We start from the raw sequence: 23,431 nt of genomic DNA on the forward strand, positions 1-23,431 counted from the left end.
TAATGAAAATTAAATGAGTATTTCTAGAAAGGGAAAGAAAAGAGACAACTATCTCACTGGGTAAAGTCTCTTTATAATCTAAATGATGTACAGCAATTAAATGTATAAATAATAATTTCAATTAAAAAATTAAAAAATTATTTTCTTTTTTTTTATTTTTATATTTTTTGGAGAGGTTTTATTCACTATAGGGCGTGTACGCTCACCAGACAGACAGAGAGAGACATAGAGACAGAAAGTGAGAAATCACCCCCCAGGGGGGATGGTCACGCCGCAATCCCTTCACCTCCATTCTCCTCTCGGGATCTTGGGCACGCACGCACACGCGCCCGCCGTGAGTGTTAAGCCACCGGGTCCGGGACGCGAACCGCAGTCAACTACGTGGGAGTCCAGCGACATAGCCATTACACTAACTGCTGGTTCCCAAATTTAAAAATTATTAAAAAAGAAAGAAAGAAAAGGGACAACCAGATAGGAAGAGAGATTGAAAGAGGGTCTTTTTCAAATGAAAGAAATAACAGCTTGTATTCTGATGAGTGACCTGATCAAGAAGGAAAAGCTGATGATGCAGGAAGTTAGTGTAGATACAGTGACACACTGCTCTTGAAGGTCCAAGAGGGACTGGGGCCAAAGCACAAGGAGCTTCAGATAGATGCATACTCAGTTCATCCAGGGTAACAGAGTGGGAGGTTGAGCATCCGAACACTAAAGCTGCCAGACAGGAAAAGTGCTGACTGGACTCTGTGGGAGATCTCCACTTTCACAATGAAATGAAAAGCAGTACAATGAGCAAATAAAGGGGGTATGGGGATGAGGGGCAACCCTGTAGACTCATAGTTAATGGAGCTGGATCCATGGCCAATTGCTATTCAAATCCCATCCCCACTGGCCTGAAAAATACACCAGGCATAAGTGTATGGATGGAGAACGAGAGGAAAGGGGGTTGAGGCATGACCACATCCTATTGGAGGTGCTACTCTCCCCCTTGCTCCACCACCCCATCTCTCTGAAAAAGCGCAGGCCCTCTGCCAACAGAATAGTAAACAAGTAGATCTATTTTTTTTTTCTTGATAGGGGATTTTTGCTACAGGGCACATGCACTCACCAAAGAAAGAGACAGACAGAGACAGAAAGCAAGAAATCACCCCCCCCCCGGGGGCAGGGGAGGTCATGCCACAAACCCTTCTCTTACCTTCTCCTCTGGGGATTTTGAGCAAACACGCATACGTGCCTAGCTTGAGTTTTAAGTCGCCAGGTCCAGGACTTGAACCTCATCCAACTGCGTGGGAGTCCAAGAATGTGACCATTACCATCTGTTGGTCCCAATAATTAAGTTTAAAATGTCCAATGGTTTCCCATCACACAGAACAAAGTTTTGCAGATTCTTCTACACAACATCAAAGCTTCTTTTTTTTTTTTTTTTTGAGAGATTTTCACTGTAGGGCGCGTGCGCTCGCCAGACAGACAGAGAGAGACATAGAGACAGAAAGCGAGAAATCACCCCCCAGGGGGGATGGTCACGCCGCAATCCCTTCTCCTCCATTCTCCTCTCGAGATCTTGGGCACGCACACACACGCGCCCGGCGTGAGTTTTGAGCCACCAGGTCCGGGACACGAACCACGGTCGACTACGTGGGAGTCCAGCGACATAGCCATTACGCTAACTGCTGGTTCCCAACATCAAAGCTTCTTATAGCTTGACTCCCCACCCCGACCATTCCAAATGCATTATACCACAACCCCTCCCCTAGAGATGAGTGTCAAAAACACTCTGCCAAGTCTGAATCTTTACTCAAGCTGCTGATTCCCTCCTTTTAAATGCATACCTCTAACCACTAATAAGGGTAAAATCTCACCCAACATCACCAGCTCAAATACCGGATCTCAAAACACTTTTCAGATCCATGTCATATTGGAATTATATTCTCCCCATCCTGTATTTCCAGATTACCTTGTGTACATTACTATATCTATCAGTGATAAAAGGAACAGCCAACTGGATATCCAAGTGCTAGAAAATAGTTTGGGAGCTTCTCACAATCAGCATAGGTCCTTCCATGACTATGTCTGATGAAGACAGTTCTAAGTAACAGGCAGATTGCAAACTTGTCCTTCAAAGGATATACAAACCCACTAAAATTAAAACTCAAATAAGGTCCAATGAAAACTAATTTGTAATAGCAATGGGGGCAGGAGAGTGTTGGGAATCCATTTTTTTAATACAATAAAATACTTCTAATAAAACTTATTTATTGGGGATCTCTTCATTCTTCATGGATATTTTTTTTCCATACCTTTGTTCTCTCTCTCTCAGGGGTTAAAAACAATCAAATCTTGCCAATGGAATAGCATAAAAAGTGCCAAGTACAATAGGGACAATGACTTCTTAAGCACTAGACAATCCCAACAATTTTCTCTTTTGAATTGAAGAGGAATGTAACCTTCAACCTCAAAGTGGCATACATCTCTAAATGCTTCTAACAGTGAATGTTAGAAGACAATACAGTGAACATGATTGCCTCAGAAGGACAATTTCTTTTGTTTCCTACATCTTTCTCATTGCAACCCACTAGACCCCTCACAGTAGGTAGGAAGACCCTAAGACAAATGCTCTTAAGTAGATGAGAGAATGTCCATTTTGTATGGCTAACAGCATGAAGAGATAATGTGTTTTGCATATTGAAACCACAAGATAAAATGAGGTCTGATGAATGCTTACAAATTAGTAAGATGAAGTATCTTTCCAGCAGTAGAGAAACCATATAATTTTCCTAAACTAAAAGTCATCCAATAAAAATTCTTTCACTTCAGAACTTTTTAGCTTGCTAATTTTTATAACAAGTTAAATTAACTCCAAATTTGTCCCTTTCCTGTAAGTTTAACAGATTTGGGACACAATCCCAAAAGATACAATCTTAAATGCTATATTGCTGAATGTTAAAATTTGAAAAGATCATAATCCCTAACATCTAGAAACCCTAAAGCCTGCAATCCCTGAAGCCTAAAAGGTCTAACATCTAAAATCCGGGAAACCAATATGCTTCAGACAAGGGACTGATAACCAGAATACACAGGGAACTCAAGCAGCTTACCCCCCTCCCCCCAAAAATAATAATAATAATAATAAAAGATGAACCCAATTAAAAGATAGGAAAATGAGCTGAATAAAAATCTCTCTAAGGAAGACATACAATCAACCAAAAAGCATATGAGGAAATGCTCAACAGCCTTCATCAGAAGGGACATGATTATTAAAACCACAATGAGATACCACCTAACCCCTGTGAGAATGGCAAAGATTAAAAGTACAAAAAATGGTGTTAGCAGGAGTGCTGAAAGGGAAACTCTCCTACATTGTTAGTGGGAATGGAAACTGGTTCAGCCACCGTGGAAAACCAATATGGAGGTTCCTCAATGATCTACAAATAGAACTACCATTTGATCCAGTAATCCCACTTCTGAGTAGCTACCCAAAGGACAGAAGAATGCTCAATCAAAAAGGACTTGCACATAAATGTTTATTGCAGCATTATTCATGATCGCTAAGGCACAAAACCAACCTAAATGTCCACAAACAGATGAATGGATGAAAAAAGTGTGGTACATATACTCTATGGAATACTACTCAGCTATAAAAAACAAGACCCTGGCATTCAATAGAAAGTGGTCAAATATGGAGGATCTATTTTTGAGTGAGGCAAGCCAGGCTATGAAAGAAAGTGTATGTACCCACTTTATATATACTGACTATCTGCACTTTATGGTAGAGATCAAAATACTTGAGGGCATAAAAGCAGTGAAAATAGTTAGAGATGCTAAAGACAGTGAGGAATGGGGCGGGAGGAAAAGGGAAGCGTATAGAGAAGGATAGCAAGAGAACAAATAGAGAGGCATGACAATAGTGGGACACAGAAAAGGTTTATTACCTGTTGATGATAACATGTATAGTATTCTCAACTGGACTGCTCTGAGAAGTATTTCATGTTGGTTAAATTCTTTATACAAGCCAAATGATACATAGTAACTGAATGTTTTTTAAAAAATGAGAATAATAATTATAATAATCTGAAAAAAATGATGAAAAGTTATCTGGTGGTGATGATGATGATGTGCATAGTAATGTCTTAGTCTTGACTGATATGCACAGTAATTGTGCTAGAAAAAGAATTGTAATACACTGTAAGGATATATGTGATTCAATGTAATATAAAAAAGATTATGATAATAAATAAAATTAAATAAAAAATAAATAAAATAAAATAAAATCCTGAAAATCACAATACCAAAAGATTAATTAAGCTCTCAAATGCTGGCATCCCAAAAACCACAATTCGTATAAGGGGAAAAGGCTATATAAGAGAGGGAGAAAGCTGAATTTGAGGGAAGGGATTTGGGTTTCTTTCCTTTTGTTTTACATTATTTCCTATTATTTTAAAGTGTCAGGATAAATTTTTATAATTCACTATGCTAATATCATTTTCAATCATTTTGTATCATTTCCAATATAGAAGATATAAATTGTATACAGACACCACAGAGAGGAAGAGTCTCCCCAGTAGTACGTAGTCATGCCACAACCCCTTCTCTTCTATTTCTCTATCTTACTGGGATTAGGGTAGGCTCCAATGTTTTCCAAACAGCCAAGGCCAGGATCTGAAGCGTGGTTGGCCATACGGTCTGGCTTGCTTAAACACCAGATGACAGAGTTATCCCATGTTAGGTACTTTTGTTACTGTCTTAAACAATTCCCCTTTAAGAAAGAAAAAAATGTATGTAAACCAAGAGCAGTCCTGAGCTTTGAACTGAAAACAAGAACAATGAAACAAAGTTCAAATGGAAAAGCAGAAAGTGTCCAATCTCTTCCTTGCACTAGCTTCCCTGATAAGACAGAAAGGAAGGCTGGTAAATAAGCAGACCGTCTTTCAGGGCTCTTCTGAGCTAAGGGGCCTTGCCATGCCCAACAACAGGGCAGCTGAGGGTGAAGTCTACTGCCCCACTCCTCAGGAGATACCTCCTAACATTCCATCTTTGCCTGCCTCTCCAAAGTCCCATTAGAAAAACACTTTGGACATGAAATGTACTCTTTCTTCACCATCTGGCACAGGCCTGGCCTGGACTAAAGGATACATGAGATAAAAATTTTGCAAGCAAGCCTTAGACAATGCATTTGAGTCCTTAAGTGTTGCGTAACATTACAATGGGTTTGTTTCACCATATGCTTCAAGAATACCGAATCAAGTTTCAAACTAACTAGCTGTGCTTCAATTTTAATACTAGCAAACATTTTCATGCAAGAATTATTATTTTTCATTTTATGTCCCTGGCAAACTAACTTTAAAAAATATAATCGACTTTTATCTAGGAAAAAATTCTAAAGATTTACTTTTCCTGGAATGAATACTAGAGTTTTACTCATTCAGGAGAAAACATAGAATTAAAAACATACATTACTGGACTGAGGTTATGTCTCAATCAACCCACAATTCACACTTTAAATTTCTTTCCAAAAAGAAGACTGATGTGGTGAGTAGTTTATTTGGTTTTTATTTTTGTTATATTTTTCAGTAAATTGATAATGTCTACTGGTTTACAGCAACAACAGAAAGGATATCATATGAAAAACCTCAATTTTTCACACATCAACAATATAAATGTTGATAAATGTATCTTTTCCTTATTTCTTACTCCAGGTTGGTACAAAAAGAGAAGGAAAGTATACATTATACCTCATATGGAATACAAACACACATCTAAGAGCAACCATCAGTTCAGAAGACACTAATACATGCTATGCTGGTTAGAATCCAGAAACTAGAGGAACAAAGATTCTCCTTGTCTAAGCATAAATCCTGTTGGACTATAGCAAAACAAAAATTGATTAACACACAGTGAACGTACACATTCTTTTTCACCATGTGTTCTTGAGAAGGTTATACCTAAGTTTATTACTGTTCAGGTAGAAAAATAAGCAATTTTGCACATGGATTTTCTGTACTTTCTATATATGCCACACTCATACACTAATGTACATTTCTGGGGGTTTACTTCTGCCTTGTTTGTTTAGGGGAATGCATTCATTCCCCAGGGACCACCAGGACTATATGAGCTCGTGAAGTCCTGCTTCAGAGAACAGCAGCCCACCCGGAGCTTGTGGAGAAACGCTAGCACTGAACGTGCATGTCCTCACACAGCTCAATGGAGAAAGAGCACTACACAGAGTGGATGGCAGGAAATGTGAGGTGACATGGATGGGAAACTAACAGGTGACAGGAGCACCGCCCAAGCCCTCCCTTGCTCTGTCTGCACGCATACCTCCTCACTGAGGTCACCAGTCACCTCCCCATTCTATCCCAACATCCTCAGAGGAACCTTGGCTGCTATCTCTCATTTCAGAACTGAATTTCCACCTTTCTCACAGACCTGCAAACCTGATCCAGGGCCTGGACAAAATTAGGGAGAACCCTGGAGAACAGCCTCATGATCTAAGATCTTAGGGGGAACAGGGAAGATACTTCCTATCTCAGGGACAGTGCCCAGCCCCTGCCACCTCCTCCCCTCCACCCTAGCACAAACCTTCCTACTCTAGCCATTCCCTTCAATATTCCTCAGGACCAGATGTGTCGGGCTGTGTCACAGAGACTGGTAAGTACCTCCCCCTCCCCCCGCCAACATCTCAACAAAGCTTGATCACCAAAAACTTTTATTAAGATTACAGAAATAATACATTATTTTAAAACCATGATGATCAGTAAAAAGTGCCCCTCCATTTGCTTTAAATATTAACTTCTTTTTAGAAAGAGATTTTTGCTATAGGGCACAGGTGCTCACTGGAAAGACAGAGACAGAGAGACAGAAAGCAGGAAATCACCCCCGGGGGGAGATGGCCATGCCACAATCCCTTCTCCTCCATTGTCCTCTCAGGATCTTGGGCACACATGTGCCCAGCCTAACTTTTAAGCCACCAACTTTAGGATTCAAACCAAGGCCAATATATGGCAATCCAGAGGTGTAAACACTAGGTCATCTGCTGATCCCAAATATGAACATTTTTATAGCACTGTTAACATTATTAAGGAGACTAGCTTTATCTAGCAGAAGTAGAAAAATGTACCTTGAAAAGGATGAGCATGAATTTCAACTATTTAACAATATTAATTCTAAAATTCCCTAATATACTATCTTATTTTATTAATAATGCTAGGCAATATAGCAAAATTAATAGCTAACTTAACAGCTCACATTCTTCATTATAAATATCAGATATAGTTACACATGTGCAGGGATTATTAATATTTACACACCTGTCTGAAGTTGAAAACAAGATACTAATCCAAAGCCTGAAATTTAGCAAAATACAGGAATTCTGACATATCAGATTCTGCATCATGGATATTTTTCTATGCTCTTATCTTTTTCATTCCATTTTGTACTTTTTCATCAATAGATCCATTTTTTTAACTAAATTCAATATGTTAAAAATTATACTTACTTGTAAAATAGTGAGATGGCCCTTTTTAAAAATAATCTGAGTTGTTTTCCTTGCACATGTAATGACAAGTTGCTTTAGAATTATTAAAAAATAAAGAAAATAAAAGACTTACAAAAGATAATACTAAAATTTAATGAATGTATACTTTCAGTCAAATGATGGAAAATATATTCTGTAATTTTTTTTTTTAAGAGAGAGATTTTTGCTACAGGGCACACGTGCTTGCTGGCGAGACAGAAACAGAAAGCAAGAAATCGTCCCCTGGGGGGAATGGATGGTCATGCCACAATATCTTCTCCTCCATTCTCCTCTCGGGATCTTGGGCATACACTCATGACTGGTGTGAGTTTTAAGTTGCTGGGTCTGGGACTTGAACTGTAGTCGACTATATGGGAGTCCAATAACATAAACCTTATGCCATTTGCTCATCCCTCTGGAACCTGCTTTTAACCTTTGATATTACCGCAAGTCCCAATATCTGTGGGCTCCACATCAATTGATTAACTGTGGATCAAAAATACTCGGGAAAAAAAAAACTGGTTGGATCTATACTGGACATGTATAGACTACTTTTTCATGTCACTATTTCCTAAACAATAAAGCTTAACAACTATTTACATAGCATTTACAGTGTTTAGACATCATAATTTTGGTATCTGCCAAAGGGAGGATGGGGCAGGGAAAAAGGTGTCCATGAAGCCAATTTCTCACAGATACCAAGAGACAACTGTATACATCTCTATTTCATTTATAATTTTATTTAAATATAGTTCAGACTTTACTGCTTTTCTTTCATGATAACCACCAATGTGTGCTCCTTAAAATGACCTGCTCTACTTGAGGACCAGATAAACATTCCCCTATATTTTCTTAACATTAATTATTTAAAAATAGAGGAGTCTGTTTTGTTTTAGTTTGCCATAGGGTGTGTGCACTGGCTGGAGAGAAAGAGATAAAGAGTAGGAAGGTGAGAAATTATCCCCCACTGGGAAGGCCATGTAGAAATCTCTTCTCCATTCTCCTCTAGAATTTTAGACATGCAGACGTACACATGCCCAGTGTGTTTTTCAAGCTACCATGTTCAAGACTCAAACCACTCAGTTGGCTATGTGACATACAGCTACTTTAACCACTATGCCACCTGCTGGCCTAAAAAATTAGTTGTTTTTTTTTTTATATGTGATAAAGAAATCTAAATTTCCTTTCCTCGCTTGCCATCTATCCTCAACCTCTTTTCCTTTGTCAAACTTACTCTAAAATATTAAAGGTTTTAAAGAAATTATATATATGCTTGTTTAATACATAAACAAATGTTTTACAAAGACTGCCGTATTGAAAATACAAACGGAAACTTCATTTTATTTACTTTTTTTGATAAATAAAAACTGAAGCACATTTTGTCATTTTGGACACAGCATTTAGTACAAGAAATCTTTGAAACATCAGACAGTGGCAAAGATCCATCTATACCTCTGGTGATTTTTCATGGCCACTGCTGAATAGCTTGAGTTTATAAAATTAAATTTCTATCCCCAGGATGCATCGATGCCACATGTGATGTGCTAGACAGGATGGTCATAGCACATCCAGATTAATGACTTGGAGCACTGAAGAATGTGTTACACTTGTGAGTCTTTTTGGTCCACATTATGAGGGAGCAGGTATTGAACTTGAGCTCTCTGTCCCACATCCCCTGCCTCCTGCAGTTATGCAGGGCTCGTAGGCACAGCAGAATCAAGGACATTCTTTCACATCTCAGAGCCAGAACTGTACCAACAGCAAACCCTCTCCCTTCGCCTGTACTTAGCCAGCCAACTGAAGGGGTGCACCCTTTACTTCCTGATGCTCCCCAGGAGGCTGTAGAACTTTTAGTATGTTTCCTGTTTTTGCTGTATTTTAATAAGAAAGAGGTCGATTTAAACAAACAACAATAATAACACAAGTTCGGGGGAGCAAAAATGGTAAGGAAAAATTTCAAGGACTATTCACAATCACTGACACAGCACAATTTGAGAAGATTCCAAATCATTTTTGATGGTTTAATAAATATCACCACCTCACTGGAAAGAAAAGAAGTAATCATTTATTGCATGCTGTGTCATTATTCTACTAATTCTTTACTAGTTATCTGATTTAATCATAATAACTAGCCTGTTACTGTTATTCCCATTTGGTATGATTCCAATTAATATGTGAATCGCCCGAGATAATACTGTCAATGCCAGGATTCCAACCCAAGCAAGCTAAGTGAAGTATTCTCTCTTCACTAAAATCCACTCACTTTCTTCGGCTTTCTCTATGTCTTTCCCTTCCAGAAAATTAACAAAGAACTAGCTCAGCAGATCCAATTTTGCTCTACCAACACTACATCCTCATGGCAAATGCTCCTGTCACACTCAGTCACGTGGGTGTGTTCTGTCTCATTTCTCTGTAGAAGGTCCTTCTGCTGAAAATCCTTCCCAGCCTCACGGGCTCACATCTACCTCTCTCTGAGAGAGAATGAAAACTGATTACCCACACACATTGCATCTTGTCAGCTTCTAAGTTAACACCCAACAAGTTCTATTTTATTTTCATTCTCTGTTTGTCTGTCTATGCCCCCTTCCCATGGCCGCTACTCCACACAACATGTCAGGATAAAACACATTTGGAGTAGATTTGCAAGCACATTATAACCTCATCTCACAAAACAGAGCACTTCAACACGACAATGCTTTAGATTAGAAGCACATTCTGCACATAAAATGAACATTTCAGTTAAACTATTCTAAATATAAAGAACTATACAAAATAGTATGACTATCCTTTATTACATTAAGTTTATTCCGATATAAAACATATCAATTAGAAATAAACAATCAATAAGTACTTTGCAAGACTTTAAGTCAGACTAGGTCAAATGGTTTGAGGGAAAGCTATTCCTTCCAAAGGCCTCTACAGAAAAAAAATTTTATACAAAACACTGCCCTCTGCTGGGAAATGTACCACACTGTCCATAAGTCTTTAATTTGAACACTGAATTAATAAAATACAGTAATATTTAAGTACAATGGCCCATGGTATAATTTACAGATCATTTTGATTATATATAAGTGGTTAAAACAGTATGTTACCTATCAAATTCTAATGTGTAATTTCAGGCTTTTTTTTTTTTTTAACAACACTAGGTAAAGAAAACTGCACAACATGAATATACATTCAAAGCAAATTCTATTTTAATTCTCTCAACTCAACAATAGTTTGAATTACAGAGCATATCAATGCTTATTTCTCATTTAAATTCTATGGAATGTCTCTTAATTATATATTATTAATTGCAAACTTTTAGATGCTTAAAAAAATTCTATATTCATATATATACTAAGGTTCTTCAAAAGGTTCATAGAAAATGTGTATGATGAAAAAAACTATCCATGGGTTTCAAATTGTTTTTCACCAAGTAAATTCATACTTTGATTCCATTTTGCCATGAACTTTTTGAAGTCCCCTCATATTTTTATCACTCTGCTCCCCTGAATTGAAATTTTGGCTACAAGTTAAATAGCCTAAGGTGGGTAGACATCAGAACATTTCTGCTCTATGTCTCGATGACCCATTTAGATTTTCGTTCAGAGCTCTATATACTGATACCACTGAAAAATTTGTTGATTTTATTGGGCTTTTTTTTTTTTTTTTTTTGAGGGAGAGAGAGATTTTTGCTATATGGTATGTGCACTCACCAGAGAAAGATACGGAAGGCAAGAAATCACACACATACACACCCCGGGGTGATGTCCACAGCACAGTCCCTTCTCTCCATTCTCCTCTTGGGATTTTGGGCACAGTCACAAACAAACCCAGTGTGAAATTTAAGCTTCCAGGTCCAGGACTCAAACTGCATCAACTAAGTAGAGTCTAGGGACGTAACCATTACACCATCTGCTGGTCCCTGGACTTTTTAAAATAGCACAAAGTAATATATAAAAGTAGTCTTGTAAAAAAAATATACCAACACCACAGAAATAGACTGGACACAAGGTAAAAGTTTCCCCTTTATTTACCTCAAATCCATCCTGCTAGCCCCAAGCTACCACAATTAACCATAACTAACATTCCATTCTTTGTTATATCAATTTACGTATTTGTAAATTGTAAAAAAAAAAAGAAAGCTCCACCTTAAACCTCATTCCACAAGAGAATCACTTCAATTGGATGATGTCTTCAGTTTAAATGCACATCCTTTCTACACATAAAATGAACACTTCATTTAAGATTTCTCACTGTCTGTCTCTCTCTCCAGCAAGTGTATGTGCCCGACAGCAAAAAAAAAAAAAGGAATGAAAGAAACTATTCTAAATATAAAGAGCTACAAAAGGCATTTATCAATGGCCCTTTCAGTTTTCCCTTCTCCATTCTCCTCTCAGGATTTTTAGTACCAATGCACATCTGCCTTGCAGGTTTTTCAAGCCACCAGGTAAAAACCAACTGAAACCAGGCAGTCGGCCATGAGGGATCCAACGGCCTTAACCACCATGCTACTGGCCAGCCCTCCAATAGCGTATCAACAGCACAGAGAACTGTTCTCTAGGAAATCTATTTAGTCAGTCCTCTAGTGCATGTAGCTATGTTCTTTCAACAGCAAAATCAGGGAAAGTTGTATTATAAATATGCATGTTAAACTGGCCACAAGCAGTTTCTAGAATCCTTAATCATATTATAAACCCCAGATTACTTCTATAAATTACATATGTGTATAAATAAATACGTGTCATTCTTATAAATAGCAAATGTTATGAAGTGCAGGTTTCAGTTTTGCCATGCTAACACTTAGCAGTAACTTCATTTTAAAACTCACTGAACTCTACAGTTGTATACAAATAGCTATAATAAATATGCAATGCCAATCATTCCTAGTAAAGAGAATTTTAAAAAGGCAAAACCTGTATCTCTGCAGAGAGAAAATGCGTATAAGTTTGTGAACAAAAGGATCTGAGTAGTTATGTTTTTGACAATTTAGAAATATTCACCTTATATTAACAGATGGTCAAAAACTCATAATGATAGTGAGCATACACTAAGAATGTTTCACTCCTACAACCATACAGTACCCACTAATCTTTCCTCGTTACACGGCTCTTGCCACCCTGAAACGATAAACTCAATAAATCGCACATTTCCCTAAAGCTCAACCTTGTTTAGTAATCCACACAACTCTGATTAGTTCTGCTATGAGCTTAAACCTTCACAAGTAAATGGCATAAACTGCAATCGTTTTGTTCTCCCTTCACTTAGCTATAAATTTGCCCTGAAGCTCTATTAATGAACAGCACAGTCACCAACACTCAAGCTGTCATCAGGCATCTGCCTGTGAAACATGTACTCTACCAACTGGACATCGCACAACTGCTCTTTGAAAGCACAGACCAGCAGGTTAGAACTGATCTGGAATGCATGTATGCCCCTGCAAACTACCCAGTCCTAAAGAGACTACCATCCTGAGTTGCAGAGTTCAGTGTGTGTGAATTAATCATCTATATTCCTGTTTTCTGCTTTCTCTTGAATCCCCATTTCCCTCTACGTACTGTTTCTGCTTCCTCAAGAACATGTTGTCTCACCCTTTGCCTTCCCAGCTTTTGTCTCAAGACCATTGCGCTTAGAATGGGTTTGCAGTTACTGCCATTAAATGGTTGTCAGAATGGTTGTCAGAAAAACACCTCTTGACCCCCTGGATTATCATGACCACCTGCCCTACTCTGTAGGGGTGACTCAAAGAAAGCATCAATCTGAAAGAAACAGACCTAGGAGGCATATGGGCAAAGATCTAAGCAAAGGAATTCAGCTATACCAAGAAAGACAGAAAGCCCCAAAAAAGGCTTCAAGCCATAACTATGACACAATACTGAACTGAGAATGGCTAGAATTGCTGCAAACTTTTGCGGGACATCTTTCCTCTGGGAATCAAAAATCTATACAATGCAAATGTGTTTTGGGGGCAAAGAGCAGGCCAGCTCAACTGAGACATAAGAGGGTAAGAAATGAACAACAGAGGCCAACAATATAGATTAAGAACCGGAAAGCACGGGACCAGCAGTTTGCGTGATGGCTATGTTGCTGGACTCCCATGTAGTCAACCGCGGTTCACGTCCCAGACCTGGTGGCTTAAAACACGCCGGGCGCGTGTGCGTGCGTGCCCAAGATCCCAAGAGGAGAACGAAGGAGAAGGGATTGTGACGTGACCATCCCCCCTGGGGGGGGGGTGATTTCTCACTTTCTGTCTGTCTCTGTCTGTCTGGCGAGCGCACAAGCCCTATAGCAAAAACCTCTTAAAAAAAAAAAAAAAAAGGAACCTGAAAGCAATGACCTCATTTAATTGCATGGTCAAAGAAACATAGATTATATACTTTTGCTAATAAAACTAGCACTACGCCACTCTTCTGTCTGCACTTCTTATTACTGCCTATGAGTGCAAGAAATGGGTGAAAGAGCACTGGAGATGTTTACCGAAAAAGCTAATCCTTGGCCTTGAGACCGCTATAGACAGGACACAATCATAATTAAAACTTAAGCTCCTTGTTCCCCTGCGGTTACTAGCAGTATAAGTTTTAACACAAAAAGGACATCAACTTGCAGCAACAAAGTGAGGATGGAAAAGATAGGGCAGCTTAACAGTCAGTATGTCGGGGAAAGAACATCTAGTGGGTGCCTATTGGCATAGAAGGAGAGTAGGAGAAAACAGCCTCAATCCTGAGCCATAGCAAACACTAACTTTTAGAAATAAAAATGATACTCTAATACAGTTAAAAAGAAAAAAAAAAAAATCCTGGGGATATTGTATACAGAAAATAGAACAAAGACTGGTGTCCTTAACTTTTAACAATAGTCATATTAATTTAAAATATTAAAGTATATGTAGAAAACATAGGTTATTAAAATTGTCAAACTCTCTATTAATTTAAATTTTTTCAATTGGAAAATAATTTAAATCTTGACAAAACATAATTTTAATGTTAGTCATGTGAGCACAAATCCTCCAATCTGATCATACATCCTGATACTTACAATTCGATTCAGTAATTTCCCACTCTAAACACTGATCCCTTCAGGAAAAAAAAAAAAAAAAACTATGCATAAAGCGCTTTACTGTCATATAATCTGTAATACTAAACTTTCTAACAAACTAAACTACAGAACAATAGAAGAGTTAAATTAGGATTCATAAGATAAAATTGTTCGGCTATTTTTAATAGTACTTTTGAGAATTGATACCATAACAAAATACATAAAAACACTAAGAAAATAAGCAAAATACAGATTTATATAGTTGCAGTATCCCAATTTAAAATACATAAAAATGTATGTGCGTGTATATGTGTGTGTGTGTGTGTGTGTGTGTGTATAAAGAGAGAGAGAGAGAGAGAGAGAGCATGAGCGCACCTTGCGTAGGAAAGTAGGTCCAAGATCTCAACAAATTGATTCTCTATGGTCTTACAGTAATTGCAATAGCTGAAATAAAGACTAGGAGCGTCCCCCCCAAAAAGCTTCTGGTCATTACACAATAGGTAAATAATAGATGCTGAATGAAACTGAATGCCACTCTAAGAAATTTGGCAGTATCTGATCTGTGGTTCTGAATCTTTGGCTCAGAACTGCAGAAGAGCTAAAACCACTAATCTATGAGTTTGTTCATATTTTGTTGAGTGACTCAGACAACAGGTACCCAGGAACTAGACACCCTGACTCCAGCTGAATACAATTCTTTCCACAGTGGTGCGTGTTTGGGCTTACCCTGTGAAATTTTCACAAATACGAGGCAACGTTTACTCCAAATCCTAAGAATGATAAATTGTGGGGCCAGCAGATGGCATAGTGGTTACATCACTGGACTCCCATATGGTCAACTGTGGTTCGAGTCCTCAATCTGGTGGTTTTAACCTCACGTGTGCTCATGCCCAAGATCCCAAGACAAGAATGGAGAGGGGATTGTGGTATGGCCATTCCCTCTAGGGGAGTGCAGAGGGTAGTGATTGCTCAGTTTCCCACTCTCTCTCTCTTTCTTCCCCCTGCAAGTGCACATGCACTAGGCAAAAACCTGTGTTTAAAAGAAAACAAAAACTTTTCTTTTTCCTAGAGAGATTTTTGCTATAGGGCACATGCATGTGCCAGAGAGACACAGAGACAGAAAGTAAGAAATCACCCCCCCCCCAGGGGAGATGGCCACACTGCAATCCCCTCTCCTCCATTTTCCTCTCTGGATTTGGGCACGCATGCACACATGACCGCCATAAGTTTAAAGGTGCCAGATCCAGGATTCAAACCATGGTCAACTACGTGGAAGTCAAGCATCATAACCATTACACCATATGCTGGTCCCAAGAATAACAAATTCTAAGAAAATAAATCTGATTCAATCTGCTCTATGTCAATTAATTCCAGAAGGTAAATGGAGAAAATACAGAAGTAAAGAATAATTCTCTCTCATTTTTAAATTAATTTGATTTTTTAATTTAATTTTTGTTTTGTTTTGTTTGCTATACAACACTTGCACTCACCAGAGAGTAACAAAGTGAAGGAAGGAAAATGAGAAAGCAAGCTGCCAGGTCTGGAACTCGAACCACAGTTGACAGTGCAGGAGTCAAGCACCAAACCACCATGCCACCTGCTGGCTAAGTTTTCTCTTAACATGAAAGAGACATAAACCACATCCTATTAAAATAATAAACTAAACTTGACACACGCCATTTGAAATCCTAGGTTTGTAAATTGCCAAACTTCTGAATGTTTCTCTGAGAACACAGTGAACTGCATCTTCCCAGTTTTCCGCCAGTAATTAACTACATCAGCTACATGGTCCTTGCATTCAGACTTCACATTTTCCACTATACAACTCAGAGTTAATCCTTTCAGAAATATGGGTCTGAACTGTAATTCCTTCTCTTCATTTTCCTATAGACAACTCTAACTGGCAGAAGCATCACTGTGAACAAAAGGTTAAGTTGTAATAGGACTTAGACAAGAGCTTGTGTTTAGCACCAACATTTTTTCAGTCTGAGTGGCTGAATAAATCAGACTTACTTGTCATACATACCTTACATCTCAGTAACAGCAGCAAACATGTCTATGCACTAATTGGACCAAAACACTGATCGTGAAGAGCCTACATTATACCTATATATTTTTATACCAGCCTACGTATAACAATATATTTTTAAGGCTATTGTACAAACCTACCTATAAATCTGGGAACAGCAATTTATCAATAAAGAGGTCCTGGTCATGCTTTCTCAAACTATTAATTTTAGGGCTTAGGGTTTGAAATTAATTCTTAAGATCATGAGTGTGAACCACTCGCAAACACAGAAGCAGCACTCTAAAATCCAGTGCAATCAAATATGATACTAAAGAATGAGATCACATTTTCTGGAAAGTATGACAATATACCAAAATATACTCCACAAGCTAAGCCATGTAGTTGTAAAAGATAGAATTTAGACATTTCATAACATTCAATATCAAATTACTTACTAGAGCCACCTGGAATGAAAATATATAACAGAGAAGAGTTCTAAACAAGTGATAAGTAGGGTATAGAATACTTCTTTCTTCATAATCCTGTCCCTTGATCCCCTACCACACTGGCCTCCAATGAACATCTTTGTTGGCAAATTAATTCAGCTTTGTTTTTCCTTAACTCTATTATAGCATCTCCCAAAATAGAAAAGCCTGCATGCAACTTCTTAAATATAGATACAATATGCATTTTGATTGTTTGCTTTTAAAATTCACATCAAATTACAGGATATTTTGAAGCACCATCTGCTCTCTTGCAACGAAAGGCAGTAATTTCCTGATTGTACATGTTTTAATCAATAATACCCTTTAAGATTACTGCACTGGTATTATGTTGTGTTGGAGTTTTTTTGTTTTGCTTTATTTCTTGAGTAAGACAGAGAGAGAGAGAGGCACCACCAACAGGGTCGTGATGAGGTCCTCCACCCCCAGCCTCAGGCAGGCCCAGATCATGGGCACATGCACATACAGTGCACTTAGAGAGGCTTCCTTATGGGAACCCTGAACCCTCCCAGGCGGGTAAGTTTTGCAGAGTCAATTTGACCACTCTGCCAACCACCGACCCCTGTTCGTTCATTTTGAATGTAGTCCTCCTTGCCTATGAGTATACTTAGAACCAAAGCAGACTTTTTTTTCCTTTGTATCATTCCTATTTGAATTCCACATTAGCATAGAACTGTTGACTATAGTCATTTACTAACTTCATCCTGTCACATTTTCCAATTTCATACCCCTTTATGAGGCCAGAAAAAGGTATTTCTAATGGAATTTATTAAAACATATTTGAACAAAATAATCCTTCAAATATCTGGATGCAGTTACAACTGTTATTGGGGAAATAGATACTATGAAGGCATTATAACCCTCTTCTAAAAAGTGTAGTGAAATAAGCTAAGAAGGCACTTGTGGGCAGAGCCTGTCAACAAAGACAAGACAGGAAGCATACGTGAGCCCCAGGTCCACCCACCATCTGCTCTGCACCCAGGGAAAACAAACAGAGCCATGAACTAAGGCATTCGCTTTCAAAGTTCTGATTTGTTAACAAGATCTGTGCAATGAACTCTGATGCACTACTGTGGCTCTGGGATGCCCCTCAGAAAAACATTCACTGCAAACCACCTGTCACATTCTTGTTGGATAAGCTCGAAGAGTTTGCTAATAAATATCTATATCCTCAAAACATTTTACGTGCCATCAATGAAAGTTATTAAGTAGAATGAAGTATTAAAAGAAAAGACACTGGGAACCAGCAGTTAGCGTAATGGCTTTGTCGCTGGACTCTCACGTAGTCGACCACGGTTTGCGTCCCAGACCCAGTGGCTTAAAACTCACTCCGGACGTGTGTGTGTGTGTGTGTGTGTGTGTGTCCAAGATCCCGAGAGGAGAATGGAGGAGAAGGGATTGAGGCGTGACCATCCCCCCGGGGGGTGATTTCTCGCTTTCTGTCTCTATGTCTGTCTGGCGAGCACACGCGCCCTATAGTGAAAACCTCTCCAAAAAAAAAAAAGACACTGTAGTACAGTACATATATAACATTAAACAATCCTATGTTGAGTTGTAAAAAGATAAAACTGCATATTGATGTTTTGAAGTACTATACTATGAACTATTAAGTCTTTTTTATTTTATTTAACTTTATTATTTTCCAGTTTGATCAGAGAGAGACAAAGAGAGAGAGAGAGGAAGTGAAAAAGCAAGCCACCAGATCCGAGACTTGAACCGTGGTCAGTCATGTGGGAGTCCAGCACCTTTAACCACCATGCCACTTGCCAGTCCTATACTATTAACAGTCTTTTAATTGACTAAAAAGGACATCATTAAATATTCTTCTTTCATGTTTACAAAATTTAACAGTGGAGAGTTGGGTAGTAATATTAATTTCCTTTCATATGCTTTTCTATAAAATTTAAGGATAGAAAAGCACATGAAAAGAAATAACTATGGCTTTAAATATTACTGTATTTGGACAAAACACAATGTACTCAATGATATCATAACACTGGACATTTTAGTTATAACGTCATTCTGCAAGGAGTGTAAAAAAGGAGTGGGAGGGGATGGAGACGTTTACAGGGATTGATGTGCACCGACACTTGCTTTCTAGGATGCTTCTATTATTACATTCCTGCCAACAGGAGAGCAGAGCACCCACTGTACTGACTACATGCCCCTGAATCATGGCTCAGAGAATTTCCCTCTAACTCGGCTAACCTTAGAAAAAAGAAATCTTTCATTATTACCTTTGATACTACATAAACTGAGCCCTGAGCCATTGTTCAGAATAGTTCAGACCAGCAGATGGCATAATGAGCACGTCGCTGGACTCCCACGTAGTCGACTGGTTCAAGTCCCAGACCCTGTGGCTTAAACTCACGCTGGGCGCATGTACTTGCATGCCCAAGATCCCAAGAGGAGACTGAGGAGAAAGGATTGCAGCATGGTCATCTGCGTGGGGAGTGATTTCTCACTTTTTGTCTCTCTGTCTCTATCTGATGTTCTGGCGAGCACATGTGCCCTACAGCAAAATTCTCTCAAAAAAAAAAAAAAAAAAAAGACAGGAATGTACGACACTAACAGTGAAACCTAATGTAAACTATGGGCTGCAAGCGATTATGACATGCCAATGTAGGGTCCACTGTAACAAATACACCACTGTGATGGGGGATGTTGATTGTTGGGGAGGCTATCCATGTGTGGAGGCAAGGGATATAAAGGGTATCTCTATAGCTTCCTCTCAAGGCCACTGTGGACCTAATAGTGCTTTAAAATACAAAGTTTTTTTTAAGCTACTAATTATCATTGCACAATTTTACCATCAGGACCCAGGAATTAGAAATAGAGCAGAAAGTAGGGGTAAAAGAAAATTAAAAATGCAAAATATAATGTCCCTCTATTCATAAATTTTATATTATATATGTCATGGAACTTTTAAATGAGCAATGTGCAAAGCACTCTACATTTTCTTTCTTTCATATTCCAAAAGAAGAGAGAAACATCACTATACTAGTATTTCATGATCAAAAGCATATTAAAATGCAACCTAGAGATTCACCATGACAATGATTCCTGATTGTTTTAATAAAGACTGCAGAAGATTAAAGGTTTTTTTTTGCAAGGATGCTACCTGATTTAAGAAAAAACGAATTTAATTTCAGTGAAGGATTGAAATATAAAATAAAGTGGACCTGTATCATGGCATTTATATGCTAGACTATTTAATAGTTGAAATCCCTTCCAGATTAAAGGGAAATCAATTTCAAAATTCTATCATCTCTTTTTAAATTTGTTCAAACGTTTGAGGATTCAAATGTCAGAATGGCTTAAAATTAGATAGTGAAATAATGATCCCGGAGTTTGTAAAAGAGCATTCCCAGCTATGCAGAGCAATTTCTCAACTTTCTGATCTATCACCTTAATATGGTATCACATACAATTAATACAAAATAAAAGTATCATTTTGGTGTCATCAACTATTACCTTTCCTTCCAAGGAGATAACATTATTTATCCTGCAAGTCTCACAACTTACACAGGATAATAAATGCACTGCTACTGATAGTGTAGGCTAGATATGACTGTCCCCAAGACAATGATTCTTTTCTACTCAAGAAAATCAGTACAGTAAATAACTTTTCTTCCCTTCGAGACAATCACAGTGCTCGAGGCTGCTACAACACAAAAACAAAATATCTTCACAAATGTCTCCAAACAGTCAAGCTGAAAATCTAAGCCAAAGTTTCATTTAACAGCCTGTCAGTTTTTTGATGTGAAGCTAATGAATGCAGTGGCAAACAAATCCATCAAACCTAACATCAAAACAACTGCACTTCATCCCACCGAATGGAAAAAATGAAATACAACCTGCGGGCCAGCTCTTTGATCCAACATAGCCAGGAAGCAGACCTGTGAGCATGCCTGCAGCAGCCACACACACGTAATCACAGCTCCACTTCATCACAGAAGGAAACGGAAAACATCATCTCAAGTATGCACACATATCTTTGTTTCAATGGCTAAGCTATCTACTACTTATGTTTAAATCTCCAGGAAAAAAAAATGCATTTCATTGTCGAGTATTCTAAAGTTGAAAGCTATCAAGATTCCTAAAATAAGTACTGGATGGGATGTTCCAATGCTAGAGTTTTGCAAACGGAGGTTTATTAAAACCTCTTCTGTTCTTTATAAAAACTTCTTCAAAGACAAGGAAAACATGCCATTCTAGTTAGTACAAGCATGTGACACAATACACGGGCAAAGGAGTAAGTCTGGGAGGACTCACAGACCAGAATTCTGCCAAGCAGACATTCCGAGACCCCCAAGCAGGTGCCTGAAACCGCAAATACTATCAGGCCCTCTATACACTATGCTTTTTCCTATACATACATACTTTGATAAAGTTTCACTTATAAACTAGGCACAGTAAAAAATGAACAATAATAATAAAAAAAATTATAATATGCTGTAATAAAAGTTATGTAAATGTGGTCTCTTCTCTCTCAAGATACCTTTTTGTATTGCACTCATCTATTTTTATACCATGGTTGTTTGCAGAAAATTGAAACTGTAGAAACTGAAATCACGGATAAGGAGAAGATTATTGTGTTTTGCCGGTCAAGACAAAAGAAAACAAAACAAGCCTCACTGAGAAAAGAAGAAAAGAGGTTGTGAAGAATGTTGCTATCACGGCTAAAAGATGAACGTCCCTTTAATCCCACCTCTACCTATTCTCCTCAGATCAAATACTTAATATATAACACACAAATTTCCTGTGAGAGATGAAGGAGTTTAGATAGACTGCTAAAAGAAACATCTAGATTAGAGGACTGAAAAACAGGGACTTATATGCACATATATTGAAATATACACAAAATACATTTTGTTGAGAACCTCCAGGAATGGACTAAAATTTGAAAGACATGTATTTGGGTTTTGGAATAGAGATTTTTTTTTTTTTCAGAGAGGTTTTTGCCATAGGGCGCGTGTGCTCTAAGAGAGTGACAGAGTGAGAGAGAAGGAGAAAGTGAGAAAGAAAGCCACCAGGTCCAGGACTCAAACAAGGGCTGGGCATGTGGGAGTCCAGCACTCTAAACCACCCAACAAAGATACCCTAATCCTTACCCCTGAAATCAGTGAATGCACGATGTTAAATTCTACAAACAAGGACTAGAGAGAGGCATCTAGTAGCACAGTCTCTGGCTGACAGCTAAGAAACAGGATCTCAGTCCATCCACTGCAAAGAAGCAAACTGAGGAACAACCCTTGTGAGCAAAGAAATGGTTTCTTCTGGAGTCCACAGTAATGAAAGCAATACTTCAAACACCTTGATTTTTGACTAATGAAAACAATCTGATCCTGTAACATACAGAACTATGAGATAAAAAATAGGTAGTATTCGTTTTTTGGAGAGATTTTTGCTATAGGGCTCGTGTGCTCTCCAGAAAGACAGAGAGAGACAGAGGGACAGAAATCACCCTCCACAGGGGATGGCCATGCCACAATCCCTTCTCCATTCTCCTCTCATGATCTTGGACATCCACGCACACACACCTGGCATGAGTTTAAGCCACTGAGTTCAGTACTCGAATTGTGGTCAACTGCATGGGAGTCCAGCAACATAGCTATTACGACAACTGTTGGTCCCCAAATAGGTAGTATTTAAAATCATTAAGTGAACAGTAATTTGCTGCTGCAGCAGTAGAAATGTAAAGAAAGAGTCTTCAAAACACTCATTAAACAATGGAATTCAAAGATAATATGATTCAGGGCCAGGAGGTGACATAGTGGTTAAAGTACTGGAATCCCACATGGTCAACTGTGATTCAAATCCTGTACCCAAAAGCTTCAAATTCATGTAGGGTGCATGCACCCTTATACGCTCTTATAGCAAAAATCTCTATTTAAAAAAAAAAAAAAAAATGGAACCAGCAGATGGCATAATGGCTACGTTGCTGGACCCCCATGTTGTCGACCGTGCTTCAAGTCCCGAACCCAGTGACTTAAAATTCACGCCAGGCATGTGTGCATGTGTGTTGAAGATCATGAAAGAGAAGGGATTGCAGTGTGGCCACCCCCCGTGGGGGATGATTTCTCACATTCTTTCTGTTCAGCAAGCACATGTGCCCTATAAAAAACCACTCTTAAAAGGATAATAATTCTTCTCCTAGCTTTTTGAAGCCCTTTCATACACTGTTATGATAAGATCCACCTGGAGAAATAGGAAGGAAGATTGCAAACGGAGGAGCCCAGTGTACCGACTGCTCAGGGCAACCACTGGGCTTTAGGCACCCTCCCATTCAACCGGTACCACTGCCCCAGACTGTTGCCTTCCGAGAAAAGTTTAGGATCATGTGGAACATGGAGAACTTATTTGACTTGAAGTTTGCTGCAAAAGAACTTA

At 38.5% G+C, this 23,431-nt stretch overlaps 1 protein-coding gene and 1 pseudogene across 3 annotated transcripts in view; one reads left to right on the forward strand and one right to left on the reverse strand.

Annotated features, from left to right (window-relative positions):
• Window positions 1–23,431, reverse strand: part of KDM4C (lysine demethylase 4C) — a 452,171-nt gene that overhangs the window by 300,426 nt on the left and 128,314 nt on the right. The window lies entirely within an intron of this gene.
• The window catches only part of LOC102494310 (charged multivesicular body protein 1b-2-like), a 666-nt pseudogene continuing 614 nt past the window's right edge, over window positions 23,380–23,431 (forward strand).

This window comes from Tupaia chinensis, unplaced genomic scaffold (assembly GCF_000334495.1).
Source record: "Tupaia chinensis unplaced genomic scaffold, TupChi_1.0 Scaffold000121_1, whole genome shotgun sequence".
Classification (NCBI taxonomy): Eukaryota; Metazoa; Chordata; class Mammalia; order Scandentia; family Tupaiidae; genus Tupaia; species Tupaia belangeri.